The sequence below is a fragment of the Polypterus senegalus genome, chromosome 4 (genome assembly GCF_016835505.1).
Source record: "Polypterus senegalus isolate Bchr_013 chromosome 4, ASM1683550v1, whole genome shotgun sequence".
Classification (NCBI taxonomy): Eukaryota; Metazoa; Chordata; class Cladistia; order Polypteriformes; family Polypteridae; genus Polypterus; species Polypterus senegalus.
This window is the reverse complement of record NC_053157.1, coordinates 72,693,370-72,708,157: the sequence shown is the minus strand read 5'-3', so window position 1 is coordinate 72,708,157 and position 14,788 is coordinate 72,693,370. Positions and strand designations below refer to the sequence as shown.

At 40.1% G+C, this 14,788-nt stretch overlaps 1 protein-coding gene across 1 annotated transcript in view; it reads left to right on the top strand.

Annotated features, from left to right (window-relative positions):
• Positions 1 to 14,788, top strand: part of clocka (clock circadian regulator a) — a 193,086-nt gene that overhangs the window by 51,238 nt on the left and 127,060 nt on the right. The window contains exon 2 of the mRNA XM_039752875.1: positions 374 to 446. The gene's annotated coding sequence lies outside the window, so the exon portion shown is untranslated. The remainder of the gene's footprint in view (positions 1 to 373; positions 447 to 14,788) is intronic.

Sequence of the window (14,788 nt, the reverse complement as noted above, 5' to 3'; positions counted from 1 at the left end):
ACAGTGCATGCAATTTTTTTTTTAATAAAAAACTTGCAATATTTTCATTTGATGGGTACATTAACTGACTGTAATGACGATATTGTGAGTACTGCCACCAGATATACGTATAACATTAATCCCTGTTTGATGACAGCTCAGAGGCTCAATGGGTAATTTGCATGCATAATTAGCAATGTGCTGGAGCTAGATCCAAAATAAGCCTTAAATGAGCCCTCAATCTCCCTGAGAAACAAAACGGTCATATTACCCTTTGCTAGCCTCTACCTTTTGTTTATAGTGATGCACTATTTAAGAATGGAATCAGGTATCCTCTTACAATAATGTTTGTAACTGATAAACATCTTATCCATGAATCTTATTGTTTTTGCAGGTTTAATTTGCAACAAAGACGATCATGACCCCATTAACACTGGAAAAGCTTTTATGCTCTTCATTTAAATAAGGTAAGGTGAATTATTTTTCCAAAAAAATGAAAATTCATACTTTATTGATGGTGAACTGTTTAATATACCAGCCTCCTGCAAACCAGAAACTGAATATAGTTATAGTTTGAAAGCATTAATGATGACATTATGTACTCTGTTTTTATTAGCAGATTTTCTTTTTTGTCAGTTTTGTGTACATGGAGCAGTCAGAGATTGTTTACATGTGAAAAAAGAAATCCGCATAAGGGAGATCTCAGATATACAGATTCTGTTGGGAAAATATGACGTACAGTTTACTGATCTATTGCTTGTGGGAAGTAAGAAGTTGTATTTCTAAAATATGTTGAAGTAATCCAGAATTTCTAGTTTAATGGAGGCTGTAAGACATAAAAGGGTTGCATGTTGAAACTGTAAGCTATGATCATTATTTGGGTGTTTTTTTGTACATGACAATATTAAGAAGTAGATGAGAAAATACATTTTAGTTGTGCAATTCTGAGAAATGGGTCTTGAAATGTTCGGAATGTTTTCTGGATTTCTGCATGAATGGCTCCTACAACACAATCTAATGTCTATCTAAGGTATAGTAATAGTTTGTCTAAACATAAAGTGTAGAAAATTTTACATTACAATATTTGTATTGAAATTTTTTTGAGTTTTCAGGGATGGAGATGGAAAAATGTGAACCATGTAAGGAAAAGGAGTCTGGGCCTTCATTAGTGTATTTATGCGTATATTAATTAGGATTACACAGGATTTAGTGTTTTCTTCAAATGGTTTCACACTGAACACACTGAACTTGTACATTGTTCTTCCAGGAGGATCCTTTCTGTCAAGATGAGGGCAGTGATATAGTCATCAGCCTGTTTGTACTAGGATTGTGCAACCTGCATCATCTAAGATTATTAATTTTTGTTTTAACGATATGCAAGCTGAAATTATCCAGTATGTCACTCATTTTGCAAAAAAAAATCCAAAAACATGCCTTGATAGCCTATTTATTCAATGTTTCGTGTAACCTAATAGGATAGACTACTGTGTGTGTGCAAAGTGAGTGCATAAGCTTGCATGATCAGTGCACCTGAAGTACAAAGCCTGTAGGTGTCAGGTGCAAAAAAAAAAAAAAAGTTTGCACGAATTAATTCGTTTGGACATATTATTATTTCTATAAGAAACATAATCCTACCAGGTGTGTTTTATTCCACAAGTTGTCTTGGTTGGGATTTTTAATACACTCACACAGATCCCTGTCTCCTCGCCCTGCTCCAGCCTGCCCCGTGTATGTTTAAACTATGTACAATAATGACAACAATGTTAAAGCAATAATAAAGTGAAGCAGAGACGCTGTGCCTGACTGTAAATTCTAATCGTTCTATTCAAACTGATATATACATCTGAACCCACCATGGTTATGTGAAAAAGAAAAAAAAATGTATTTTGGCAGCAATTTCAAAAAAATGCAGGAATTCAAAGAAGGTGAATCTTTTCTCAATTTAATTGAAAAAGAAGTCAAGAGCTACTTGATGATACCTGAGCTGGATGGTGATGTAAATCCACTGGAAACTTACCAAAAAAGTACCTTTGCATCCCTGTCCCAAGTAGTCCTTCTGAAAAGGCTTTCAGCACCAGATGAAATATTTTAACATGTAACCATGCTGTTTTGAAGCCAGATGCTTTGGACAGACTGGTGTTTCTGTCACACAACAAGTTTCCTCAATAGAATTTTACAATTGTTTTATTTTGTCTGTTAGCTTTGTGCAATATTGGTCAGAACGTGAAGTTAGTAATTTGTTTAAAAATGTTATAGGTTTTTTGTTTATCTTTCTGTAATGTATGACACAACTTTTTTAAAAATGCTATCCAGGTAGTCATTGACTTATGACCTATGCATTTTAAAACCATCTGACCTACGACTGCTACTGGGTCTCATGGGCAAATGACAGTTTTCGCCACACTAGCTCTGTATGCCTTGACTTCTTCATCTCAGTCCCATTTTAATACCTGCAGCACTTTCGACTATGTTCAGTTACATTTGCCTTGCAATTACAGAAAAAAAGGCAATCGATCCTGACACAGAAATCAAGGTGATCAAGAAGTAATGAGGGAGGAAAGAAAGGGAAAGCGATTTCATAAGACTTTAGGTGTTCCCATTGTAAAGGGTATTCACCGCATGTACTATGCCACTGTGCTGTGGCTTTGAATCAGGTTAACCCTTGAAGCTTACGTGTTGTGTCTCACGATGTGCCGATTTGTGTGAACCACCACAAAGGATTAATGAAACCACACTGGACACTCTTTATCTGTTGTTGTTTATTATTATTATCAGGCTGTAATGATAAAACAGAAAACCTGCCCAAATCCTCTAGGCCAGTCTGAAATGGTTTACTCATACTTGCACTGTTCGATCTCAATAATACATTGACTGGTGATTTTAATGTTTTATGTGTTACTTTACTTCAGTTTTAAGTAAATAAATAATTCCTGTTTTCCTTAACAGTTGTTTCCAATAATCTCATTAGTAAGCTACAATTAACAAAGCCAAGATAGATTTAATAAGACTTATACAAACACATTTTTAAAGAATGCAAAATATTATCTAATTATTGTTATCGTCAAAGTTCCAGAAAATATTAAGATATAATTTTTTGCCAATATCGCACATCCCTAGTCCGTACTGACTGAGAACGTGGAAACATCCCAGAATCATTTCAGTTAAGATGTGCCTACCTTTTAAATGTCAAAACAGAGACTTTGCTAAGCTGTGTGGTTTGCACATTTATAAATCTAAACTGCAGCAGAAATGGTGTTTCTTTTCGTAAAAAAAAGGCAGATAGCTGCATGTTGCTATGCCATAAACTGTCTTTCACTTTGGATCAATGACGCCAGCTTCGCAGGATTAAAAAATATGTTTTACTGATTGTTTATTGAATGTGGATTATTTAGAATTTAATGACTGAAGAAAATGCCTATGCATATTTTATAAAGCTGACCTATGTTTATATATAGGATGTTATTACATCTGAATTTTGACACCTTCTGACAAGTAATTTTCTTTCTGATCTACGAGGTGACAGAGTTACAAATTGTCAACCCTGGCATAAATAGGTGCAATGGGTAAAAATGGAGCTCTGCTTGAAATAAAACTAGCAAGTGCATTTAACAGGACTACGGTAGTTTATCTTGTTTAGTTAGCCTGTGTACTGACACATTATTTTGCTTTAGTGTACTTGCAAGTAAAAGTAGTGACATCTGGAAAGTGCATATAGCAGACAATTTATACCGTATGTTTTGCCTGAAGAAATACTGCAACTCTAACTTTCATTCAGATGCTACTCCCTAGCATAACCAGCAAACAACACTAAAGAATTATTGTTGAAAAGCTCGGTAAGTGTAAGTGGGTTACTTATGGTATTGTTGGCTTGTCTGTTGCCATACTTCCACCGAGCTTCCTCAACAAATGTGTGTGTATTGAGCTAGTGTTGTTGTGGAACACCATCTGTTTTTTATCCAATGAACAAGTATTTTCCCAGATATTCGGGTGAAATACTCCCACATGGAGGAGATTTTTCCTGATATTTGCAGAAACCATTTTTGCTGAAGGTGGTGCAGCTGCCGCCATGACAGCCTACTCAAAAGCAGTACAGAGTTACATCATGCCAGCGCTCAAAGTGGGGGAGGGAAGGGAGAATTAGTTAGTAAACACAATTAATTAAATTAAAAGACATCAAAATCCTGTGCAGGTGTACCTATGAAGGTACACCTATAAAAAGAAAGCATCTGCACAGGCATCTTATCTTCAGTCTAGAACTGACAGCTGGGTGACTTGTTAGGATAATGAGCCATAAAATAAACCATGAAAAGTAGCTTAAATCCTTACAAGCCATATTCCTGTCACAGTACTTTGCTACATTATTTTCAGTATTTTTATACTTTTTTATTCTTTTTGTTTAACTCAAGGTGTTTGTGCAAAGCATGAAGCACTTTTGATTCATGCATTGGTGAGTGAATACTCTAGCCTTAAAGCAAAAGTGGACAGTTGAAATCAGAGTCCTTGACAAAAATGAGATTTATGATCATAAAGAATGTTGAAACAGACAACCTTAGCTCTGCCTGTAATGCACATACAATATGAAACCCGGAGATAGTCACTTGATTACTTAAACACACCAAACACAGTTATTGTTTTATATTTTACCCTAGCTAAGTGTTTTTTTTTTGGTCCTTGAGGCCAGAATAATGCGAGGTTGCTGTCCATCTCTCTCCTACATAAATTGAGGCATTGTGAGTCTATTTGCATCTCAGAATGAAGTAGCTGAATGTAATACAGTAATCCCTCCTCGATCGCGGGGGTTGCGTTCCAGAACCCCCCGTGATAGGTGAAAATCTGTGAAGTAGAAACTATATGTTTGTATGGTTATTTTTTTATATTTTCAGCCCTTATAAACTCTCCCACACTGTTTATAAATATTCCCTGCACAGTTATACAGCATAAACCCTTTGTATTCTCTTAGATATTAGGTAAGATTCATTGAAATTATGTATGTAAACATACTGTTTGTATACAGTAAAACCTAAATATTATTTTAAAGATATCGAGCAACCTTGACATCAATTAAGTTACAGATATTACCATAGACAGGCCACCAGCAATAAATACGTATAATGCAAGAAAAATTGTATACAGTAAATGTGTGTACAGTGACACTAAACGTACGTACATGTATGAAGTACTATAAGTAGAAAATTAATTATGGTTACTCACCAACAATGACACAACGACTTTTCTGATAACGATGAGTTTAATTTTACTGCACAACAAAGGAGAGCATTACAGCCCTTCTAAAGGAGCCTCTTCAGGCGACTGTGTAGCACCGCCGTTGTTCTTCTTCCGCAGTCTTCAATCCAAATCCCTAAAGCAGATTCCATCCGGACTACTGCCTTATTACGTCCACTTACAACTCGTTTTGCGCCCTGGTTAAAAGGACACCACGGCCGTAGATCTTATATTCTTTTCCTCCTTTTTAAATAAAAAGAATCGTGGACTCATTGATGCCATAATGGCGTCCTACAGCGGTGTAGCTTTTCCCTTCCTTCAACATATCCAAAACTTTTACCTTTTCGGCAGTTGTTAACATCTTCCGTTGGCGCTTGGACACGGTCCCTAAAGCAGTAGCAGGAACAAATCGTTTTGGAGCCATAATGAAGGGCTTGACTATGCACAAAGATGAACACAAAAGAGCACAAAAGTTAACTCTTTACACAGCAAAACACGTTGATGCTGAATGAGTGAGACGAGACTTCATGGTTAACGCCGTGTAATTGATTTCGGCGCTCCGTTGCTGAGGCAATCGACACACAGGAACTTAACTGTGTGCTCTGATTGGTTAGCTTCTCAGCCATCCGCCAATAGCGTCCCTTGTATGAAATCAACTGGGTAAACCAACTGAGGAAGCATGTACCGGAAGTAAAAAGACCCATTGTCCGCAGAACCCGAGAAGCAGCGAAAAATCTGCGTTATATATTTAGATATGCTTACATATAAAATCCGCAATAGAGTGTCGCCGCGAAAGTTGAAGCGCGATATAGCGAGGAATTACTGTACATGGTGAATTGTACTGACCCAATACTGTTCTTTAAGTATTTATTTAGTACTCATAATTTTTTATTGAGCAGGGTTTTTTTTTGCACAGTACACATTCTGTAAAATGAGTTTGGATGACGAGGAAACAAAGTTAACAAACCATAAGGAACAAAATTTTAAAGCAAATCACAAGAGGTGTTGGATCAGTTTAAAAACACACACACACACACAACTGGTGCACAGGGGACAGTGTTTGTGGACCTGACTTGATAAGTTTGTAATATGAAATTCTGTAGGCAGTAGCTAGTCGTCAAGGAACAACAGTTGAGATTAAACTGAATGGGGTCTTTTTTTTTTTTTATCCTTTACATATGCATTGAAAGTTAATTGAATGTAGCCCGAGTATTTTTTAATTATAACTCATTGTTTTAGGTATTATGGATCAAGCCAGTAGCCATATAAGATGGAGACTAATTGTGTGACATGACATGTTGGATGAGGTACCTAATTGTACATTACTGACACTGATTGGTTCTTTAAAGTGGGTATTTAGAGTTGTATAATAGTAAAGTGAAAATCAGAATTAACAGGTATTTTCTACTTGCATCATTGAGAACATTTTAGCATAAAATAATAGCTGTGGATCTTAGATATACTTTAAGAGTGAATTGGAGCAGGATCCAATACAGAATGATACTTAGTCACCCTTTATAGAAGAAAATAACACCATCACCACAGACCTGATCACCAGCGATAATGAGACGACATACAGAGAAGAGGTTTAACTATCTTGCCCTTAAATGTCCACAAGGAGCTGGTCATAGAAGGCAGGACAGATCACCAAGCCGCTCTTTATAGTGGAGGGATTTCTATTAACCTTCTTGGCATTCACCTCAAGCGTGACTCGGGCTCAGAATTCTGAGCAATTACGGTTAAGCCTGGCTCGGGGTGATATGTCATGATACGCTTTATAATGTTAAGCTTGAATAACTCTTGGGACTGTATTAGCTGTCATCAAATGGATGAAATAACATCATGCTGCAAAAAAAAAACTAAACATGAATATTTCTATTCTTTCTGCCAATTTATGGTAACACTAAGGTAACTCATTAATTTTCATGAGAGGTGTAGAGCCTCCAAAGAAAAATACAAAAGCACATGAAACTAAGTAAAAGTGTTTTTAGAACCGACCATGTGAAGTGGTCATCAGATGCAGACAGATCCTGGACTGTATAACTGAAATGCCATGATATGTCCATTATGTTTGGACATGTGATGCTTCGCCATGGTGCAGTGATGGCGATGTGACAGTAAGGCAAAATAATTATGATCAAGTGAAAGGAGAACTAAAATATTAACCCCCTAAGCACTATTCACAATGCAGCAGCTGTCAATGTTTGTGTCATGGAAAATGTGGATGTCACTAAGCCTTGCGCCATGGTAATCCTGCAATAACACAAGGTACACATCAATCATGCAGGTCAGACACTGACATTCTACCTTCTCTTGTGCATGAAACACAAACAATATAAGAAAAGGAATGAATTGGACCACTCTTTTTTTTTTTTTTTTTTTTTTATAACTCACTTCCATGTGCATTGAAGCTTTCATCCTATCTACTTAAACTTTTAAATTCATTCTGCTGTGATCCATATGTCCTGGCTGAAATCCCACAGGCCTTGCATAAACCACTTTGATATATTTCAGTAGGGCCAATTGGTCTATAAATGTCTGACTTATAAGCGTAGCTTTGTCTTATCTTAAAATATCAGAAAATACATACTGTAGATTAGATGGATTGGAGTGGGCTATAGTGTTTTTTTGTTACAACCTCCAGCATCTGCCCCTGTTTTGGATTGGGCAGGAACATGTGACATTGTTCAAATAATTAATTCTTAGATGGTATACTTGTTGAAATTAGAGTAAGCAGAATTGATGTATATTTCATGTTATGCATGTTATTCTTTAAAAGCTGTTACCTTCGTTAATGCTTTCAGTTAATCCTGAAATTTCACCAGTCTGTTGCCCTGAATATTATGCATTGCCGTCATCAGAAAACAACACCAATCTCTTAGAATTATGTATCCAGTAGTCTTCTAAACTATAGATGTATGTATTATTTTTTTGTCAAGCTCTGGTTAAAGGTGCTTGAGGTTTCCTAGTTTAATTTAGTGGTGATCATTTGTGGATTAATACATTACTTATATTAATAGTTGCTTCACAACTTGTAATCCAATTTCCTTTGGTTTTACAGCAAAGCTCAAGCATATTTTTAGTGTACGTCTCTTGTATTATTTCCTTGACAGATAAACAATTTAATTTTAAAGCGGAACATACACCTGTTTTATGTCAGCATGTTTAAGAGACGGCTGTTCAAAAACTAGGTCAATGGGCCAGCAGGTTACTAGGGCAGGGAATGCTAATGATGACTTCATAGTTATATAACTATTGCCTGCTGCTTTGGGAACAGAATGCTACTTAGCTTTTTCTCTGTGCCCTTTTTCTATTTCTGTTTTCATTTTAGGTTTAACTGCAGCTTGATTTTAACCATTATTCACAGTTTTGCTAATAATAATTATCTGTAATTTCATTTGAATATAAGGATGGATTTTTTTTAGAAACCCAGTAAATGAACAAGTAAGATCAGTGTTACTGAATATTCACACATGAAAGCCACACCCAAATTAGAGGATGATAACCAAAAGTGTCCTTGACCACTAGTGTTGCAGCTGTTGTCCAAAACTGAATATTTGTATATTTGTATATGAATGTATATATGTGTATAGATGTGTATATATATTGCGGTGGGCTGGCGCCCTGCCCAGGGATTTGTCTCCTGCCTTGAGCCCTGTGTTGGCTGGGACTGGCTCCAGCATGCCCCCGTGACCCTGTAGTTAGGATATAGCGGGTTGAAAAATGTATGTATGTATATATGCATGTATATGTACAGTACACCCCCGAAATTCGGGTTACATTCCTAGAGCACCTGCGAATTATGGATGTGGTTACAAAAATGCCTGTTTTTATAGTTTAAGACATAAAAATGCCCCCAAAAAACTTTAATTTCGTTTCAAACTCAACTTAATACATTACCTAAAAAAGAATGTAAAGTTAAACCTGTATACCAAAGGTGCCCACACTTTTTCAGCTTGCGAGCTGCTTTTAAAATGACCAGGTTAAAATGATCTGAACTACATTAAAAATTATATACAGTAATCCCTCGCTATATCGCGCTTCGACTTTCGCGGATTTTAAATGTAAGCACATCTAAATATATATCACAGATTTTTCGCTGGTTCGCTATGTTCTGTGGACAATGGGCCTTTTAATTTAGGTTACATGCTTCCTCAGTTTGATTTCCCAGTTGATTTCATACAAGGGATGCTATTGGCGGTTGGCTTAGAAGCTACCCAATCAGAGCATGTATTACATATTAACTAAAACTCCTCAATGCTATAAGATATGCTTCCCGCACGGTGCTTGTTTGCTTCTCTCTATCTTTCTCACTCTCTCTGCCTGACGGAGGGAGTGTGAGCAGAGAGGCTGTTTGCACAGAGGACACGGACGCTCCTCTACAAAATGCCGCTTTATCACGGTGCTTCTGTATACTTAAAAGCACGTATTGATTTTTTGATTGTTTGCTTTTCTTTGCGAGCGCTCTCTCTGACATTCTCTGCTCCTGATGGCGCTCCTTTATGACGGCGCTCCTTTGAAGATAAGATATGTTTGCTTTCTTTTAATTGTGAGTAAGAACTGTCATCTCTGTCTTGTAATGGAGCACAGTTTAAACGTTTGACTAAAGGGTGTTATTTCATGTCTAGAGGGCTCTAATAATGTTAACAGGGTGGGAGAGTTTATAAGGGCTTAAAATATCTAAAAATAACCATACAAACATATGGTTTCTACTTCGGATTTTCACCTATCAGCGTTCTGGAACACAACCCCAGAATCGAGGAGGGATTACTGTGTGTGTGTGTGTGTGTGTATATATATATATATATATATATATATATATGTATATATATGTTATATATATATATATATATATATATTGTAACAGAATAAGATGCTTCTCGCACCCTTGCACCCTCAGACACCACGTCAGACACTAGGTAAAAGTCCAATAATTATATTTATTTTATAATAAAGTGCACAAAGCACCCTCTACTCCCAAATACTCCAATAAACAATAACCAATAACAAAACCTCCACTCCCAGACGCTTAGCCACCCTGCCTCCCAACTCAGCTCATCGCCTGGGAGCTCCCACAGTCCTTTTATATTCCCTGACCCGGAGGTGTTCCTTCCCAACAGTCCACAAGTCCTTATTCCTTCCGGGTCAGGGTAAATAATGTTTCTCACCCGAAGCCGGCGCTCTTCCTATGACGAACTTCCGGGTCATAGGGCATGAAGAATTCTTCGGTCCTCCCTGCAGCTCCCTCTCGTGGCCCCCATGGCATCCAGCAGGGCGGTGCACAAAAACTACATGGTCCATAATGCCCTGCTGGTCTTCTGGGGACCTCCATGCTGCAAGGAGGGCTCCACCTGGCGGCTTGGGGTATTGGCCGGGTACATGGCCGGCCATATCTTACAGTACTCCCCCCCCAGCGACGAATTATAAAGATTCGGGCGCCTGCCCCGAGAGGAAGTCTTCCTCCAAGAGGACGCGTCATCCGGGCTCTGACTGCGCTTGCCCCTGTCCTCGAGCAAACCTTGGGGACGGTGTACCTCCTGTCTCCCCGGGACATTGGCGCCACTCGTGACCCGGTCGCTGGCAATTGTAGCACCGACGAAGTCCTCCTGGTTGGCTCTTTTCCCGAGACCTGAAACATCTCGAACTCGGTCAGCTCCACCCTTTCCCCGCCAAGGAGGGTTTTCTGGCCGCCTCGCTGCTCTCCGCCTTTTTCCCACCTTGTCAGGAGACCCCTCTTTATTCTAAGGATCTCCAGTTTACTCTGGGGCTTGTCCACAGTTTGGGTCTCTCTATTAGTGAAAGAGAGCCCTTTACTGTCTGCACGCCTTTGATTTATAAACAACATGGGTCGGGTCTTTAGGATCGAATCGCCCAAGAGACAGCACCAACCAGCTGCTCTGGCTCGATCGGTCCTTCCCCGCCGCTCCGTAACGCTTTCGCCTCTCTTGTAGGGCACACATCCATTTGGCACCCGCTATGGATTAAAAGCGGCCCGGATCACATTGCGTCCCTATTACATTATATACGGTACCGACATTACCTGTCTGTACCGCCAAATCACATAACACGGAGGCTCTCGGTCCAATCGCCGCAGGTACTCACGCACTCTTCTTAAAGGCGCCGCCGCCCCAGATCTCCAACGATCTTCTTAATCGCCTCTAAAGTCTGCAAAATACTCCGCACGGGCTCGATTAATTTTTCGAGTTCCCGCACGCCAAAATAATTAGTTAATTCGGCCGGGTTTGGCTTACTTCCTGGTTTGCCATACCGTCCGCCGGAGCCAATGAACTCGCCGCTGTCGGCACGCGTTCTGACGGGTTCCGCACGGGTTTCTGGGAATTGGAGTTCTCTACAGACGAGGACCGGGCCGCCATCTTTGGTTGACTGCGACCTGCCTTTATTAATTTGTCGGCAGATCGACCAGCCATTTCCGGCCCTCCTTACCTTCTTTTGGGTTGAGCAGTGCTTCGCCACCACCCCTTTCTCCTTCGGAAAAATCAAGTCCGCTCTTTTCTTGGGCGAAGTCATAAACAGCTGGACACGGAACGCCACCTTTCTGGAATCCTTCGTGGTACTTCCCGTGTCCCTCGCCGCACCCGTAATGCGGAAGTCCTTTTCGCTGTCCGCCTGCCCGCATAAAGCGCCACACTATCTTCGGAGATTCTCCTGCATCCCGCAGAACTTCCGGATGATCTTTTCCGAGGTATGTGCATGGTACGAAATGAGTAATTTTAAATAGATTATCTACATTTGCAGCACATACCTCGTTGTAGGTTTCTTCGTCCGGAGTCCTCTCCCGATCCGTGTAGTCGCCCTGTCGCTCATCCCGAGTGTCGGCCATGACGAACATGGAACTTCCGCTGGTGCTGTTGCCCTGTTTTGTCTTCTTTTTTCCCATTATAGACTTGAAAAAAGGTGAGGTTTCTGGCGATTTTCCTGTGTGTGTTGTGACGCTGTCTTCCCGGGTATTCTGTCCACAGTAAAATTTTTCCAGGTCCTCTGCCAAACTGACGGCCAGAGAATCCTGCCGAGCTACGCCAACTGTAACAGAATAAGATGCTTCTCGCACCCTTGCACCCTCAGACACCACGTCAGACACTAGGTAAAAGTCCAATAATTATATTTATTTTATAATAAAGTGCACAAAGCACCCTCTACTCCCAAATACTCCAATAAACAATAACCAATAACAAATCCTCCACTCCCAGACGCTTAGCCACCCTGCCTCCCAACTCAGCTCATCGCCTGGGCGCTCCCACAGTCCTTTTATATTCCCTGACCCGGAGGTGTTCCTTCCCAACAGTCCACAAGTCCTTATTCCTTCCGGGTCAGGGTAAATAATGTTTCTCACCCCGGAAGCCCGTCGCTCTTCCTATGACGAACTTCCGGGTCATAGGGCATGAAGAATTCTTCGGTCCTCCCTGCAGCTCCCTCTCGTGGCCCCCATGGCATCCAGCAGGGCGGTGCACAAAAACTACATGGTCCATAATGCCCTGCTGGTCTTCTGGGGACCTCCATGCTGCAAGGAGGGCTCCACCTGGCGGCTTGGGGTATTGGCCGGGTACATGGCGGCCATATCTTACAATATATATATATATATATATATATATATATATATATATATATATATACATACATACATACATACATACATACACACACACACACACACACACACACACAGTGGGATGCAAAAGTTTGGGCAACCTTGTTAATAGTCATTATTTTCCTGTATAAATCGTTGGTTGTTATGATAAAAAATGTCAGTTAAATATATCATATAGGAGACACACACAGTGATATTTGAGAAGTGAAATGAAGTTTATTGGATTTACAGAAAGTGTGCAATAATTGTTCAAACAAAATCAGGCAGGTGCATAAATTTGGGCACCGTTGTCATTTTATTGATTCCAAAACTTTTAGAACTAATTATTGGAACTCAAATTGGCTTGGTAAGCTCAGTGACCCCTGACCTACATACACAGGTGAATCCTATAATGAGAAAGAGTATTTAAGGGGTCAATTGTAAGTTTCCTCCTCCTTTAATTTTCTCTGAAGAGTAGCAACATGGGGGTCACAAAACAACTCTCAAATGACCTGAAGACAAAGATTGTTCACCATCATGGTTTAGGGAAGGATACAGAAAGCTGTCCCAGAGATTTAAGCTGTCTGTTTCCACAGTTAGGAACATATTGAGGAAATGGAAGACCACAGGCTCAGTTCAAGTTAAGGCTCAAGTGGCAGACCAAGAAAGATTTCGATAGACAGAAGCTTAATTAATGGTGAGAACAGTCAGAGTCAACCCACAGACCAGCACCAAAGACCTACAACATCATCTTGCAGCAGATGGAGTCACTGTGCATCGCTCAACCATTCGCGACTTTACACAAGGAGATGCTGTATGCGAGAGTGATGCAGAGGAAGCCTTTTCTCCCCCACAGCACAAACAGAGCCGCTTGAGGTATGCTCAAGCACATTTGGACAAGCCAGCTTCATTTTGGAATAAGGTGCTGTGGACTGATGAAACTAAAATTGAGTTATTTGGGCATAACAAGGGCGTTATGCATGGAGGAAAAGAACACAGCATTCCAAGAAAACACCTGCTACCTACAGTAAAATATGGTGGTGGTTCCATCATGCTGTGGGCTGTGTGGCCAGTGCAGGGACTGGGAATCTTGTCAAAGCTGCGGCACGCATGGATTCCACTCAGTATCAGCAGATTCTGGAGACCAATGTCCAGGAATCAGTGACAAAGCTGAAGCTGCGCCGGGCTGGATCTTTCAACAAGACAACGACCAAACACTGCTCAAAATCCACTAAGGCATTCATGCAGAGGAACAAGTACAACGCTCTGAATGGCCATCTCAGTCCCCAGACCTGAATATAATTGAAAATCTGTGGTGTGAGTTAAAGAGAGCTGTCCATGCTCGGAAGCCATCAAACCTGAATGAACTAGAGATGTTTTGTAAAGAGGAATGGTCCAAAATACCTTCAACCACAATCCAGACTCTCATTGGAACCTACAGGAAGCGCTTAGAGGCTGTAATTTCTGCAAAAGGCGGATCTACTAAATATTGATTACATTTCTTTTTTGTGGTGCCCAAATTTATGCACCTGCCTGATTTTGTTTGAACAATTATTGCACACTTTCTGTAAATCCAATAAACTTCATTTCACTTCTCAAATATCACTGTGTGTGTCTCCTATATGATATATTTAACTGACATTTTTTATCGTAACAAGCAACGATTTATACAGGAAAATAATGACTATTAACAAGGTTGCCCAAACTTTTGCATCCCACTGTATGTACATATATATCTATATATATAATTCACTAAGGCAAGATAACCATGAAAAGCACGCCGGAAGGGGCGTGGATTCACTAAGCCACCGACAAGTGAGACACCTATGGCGCACGCAGGAAGGAGCCACGCCCACCAACTCCAAGACCATTGGATATGACGACAACTCGCAGGGCCACGCCACCAAGTCGGACGCGAGGACACAGAAAAAGTGGCGCCATTTATATTTGTCTGTCGGGAGGCCACATGCGTGCAGGTCAGGTTAATGCCATGTTCATGTT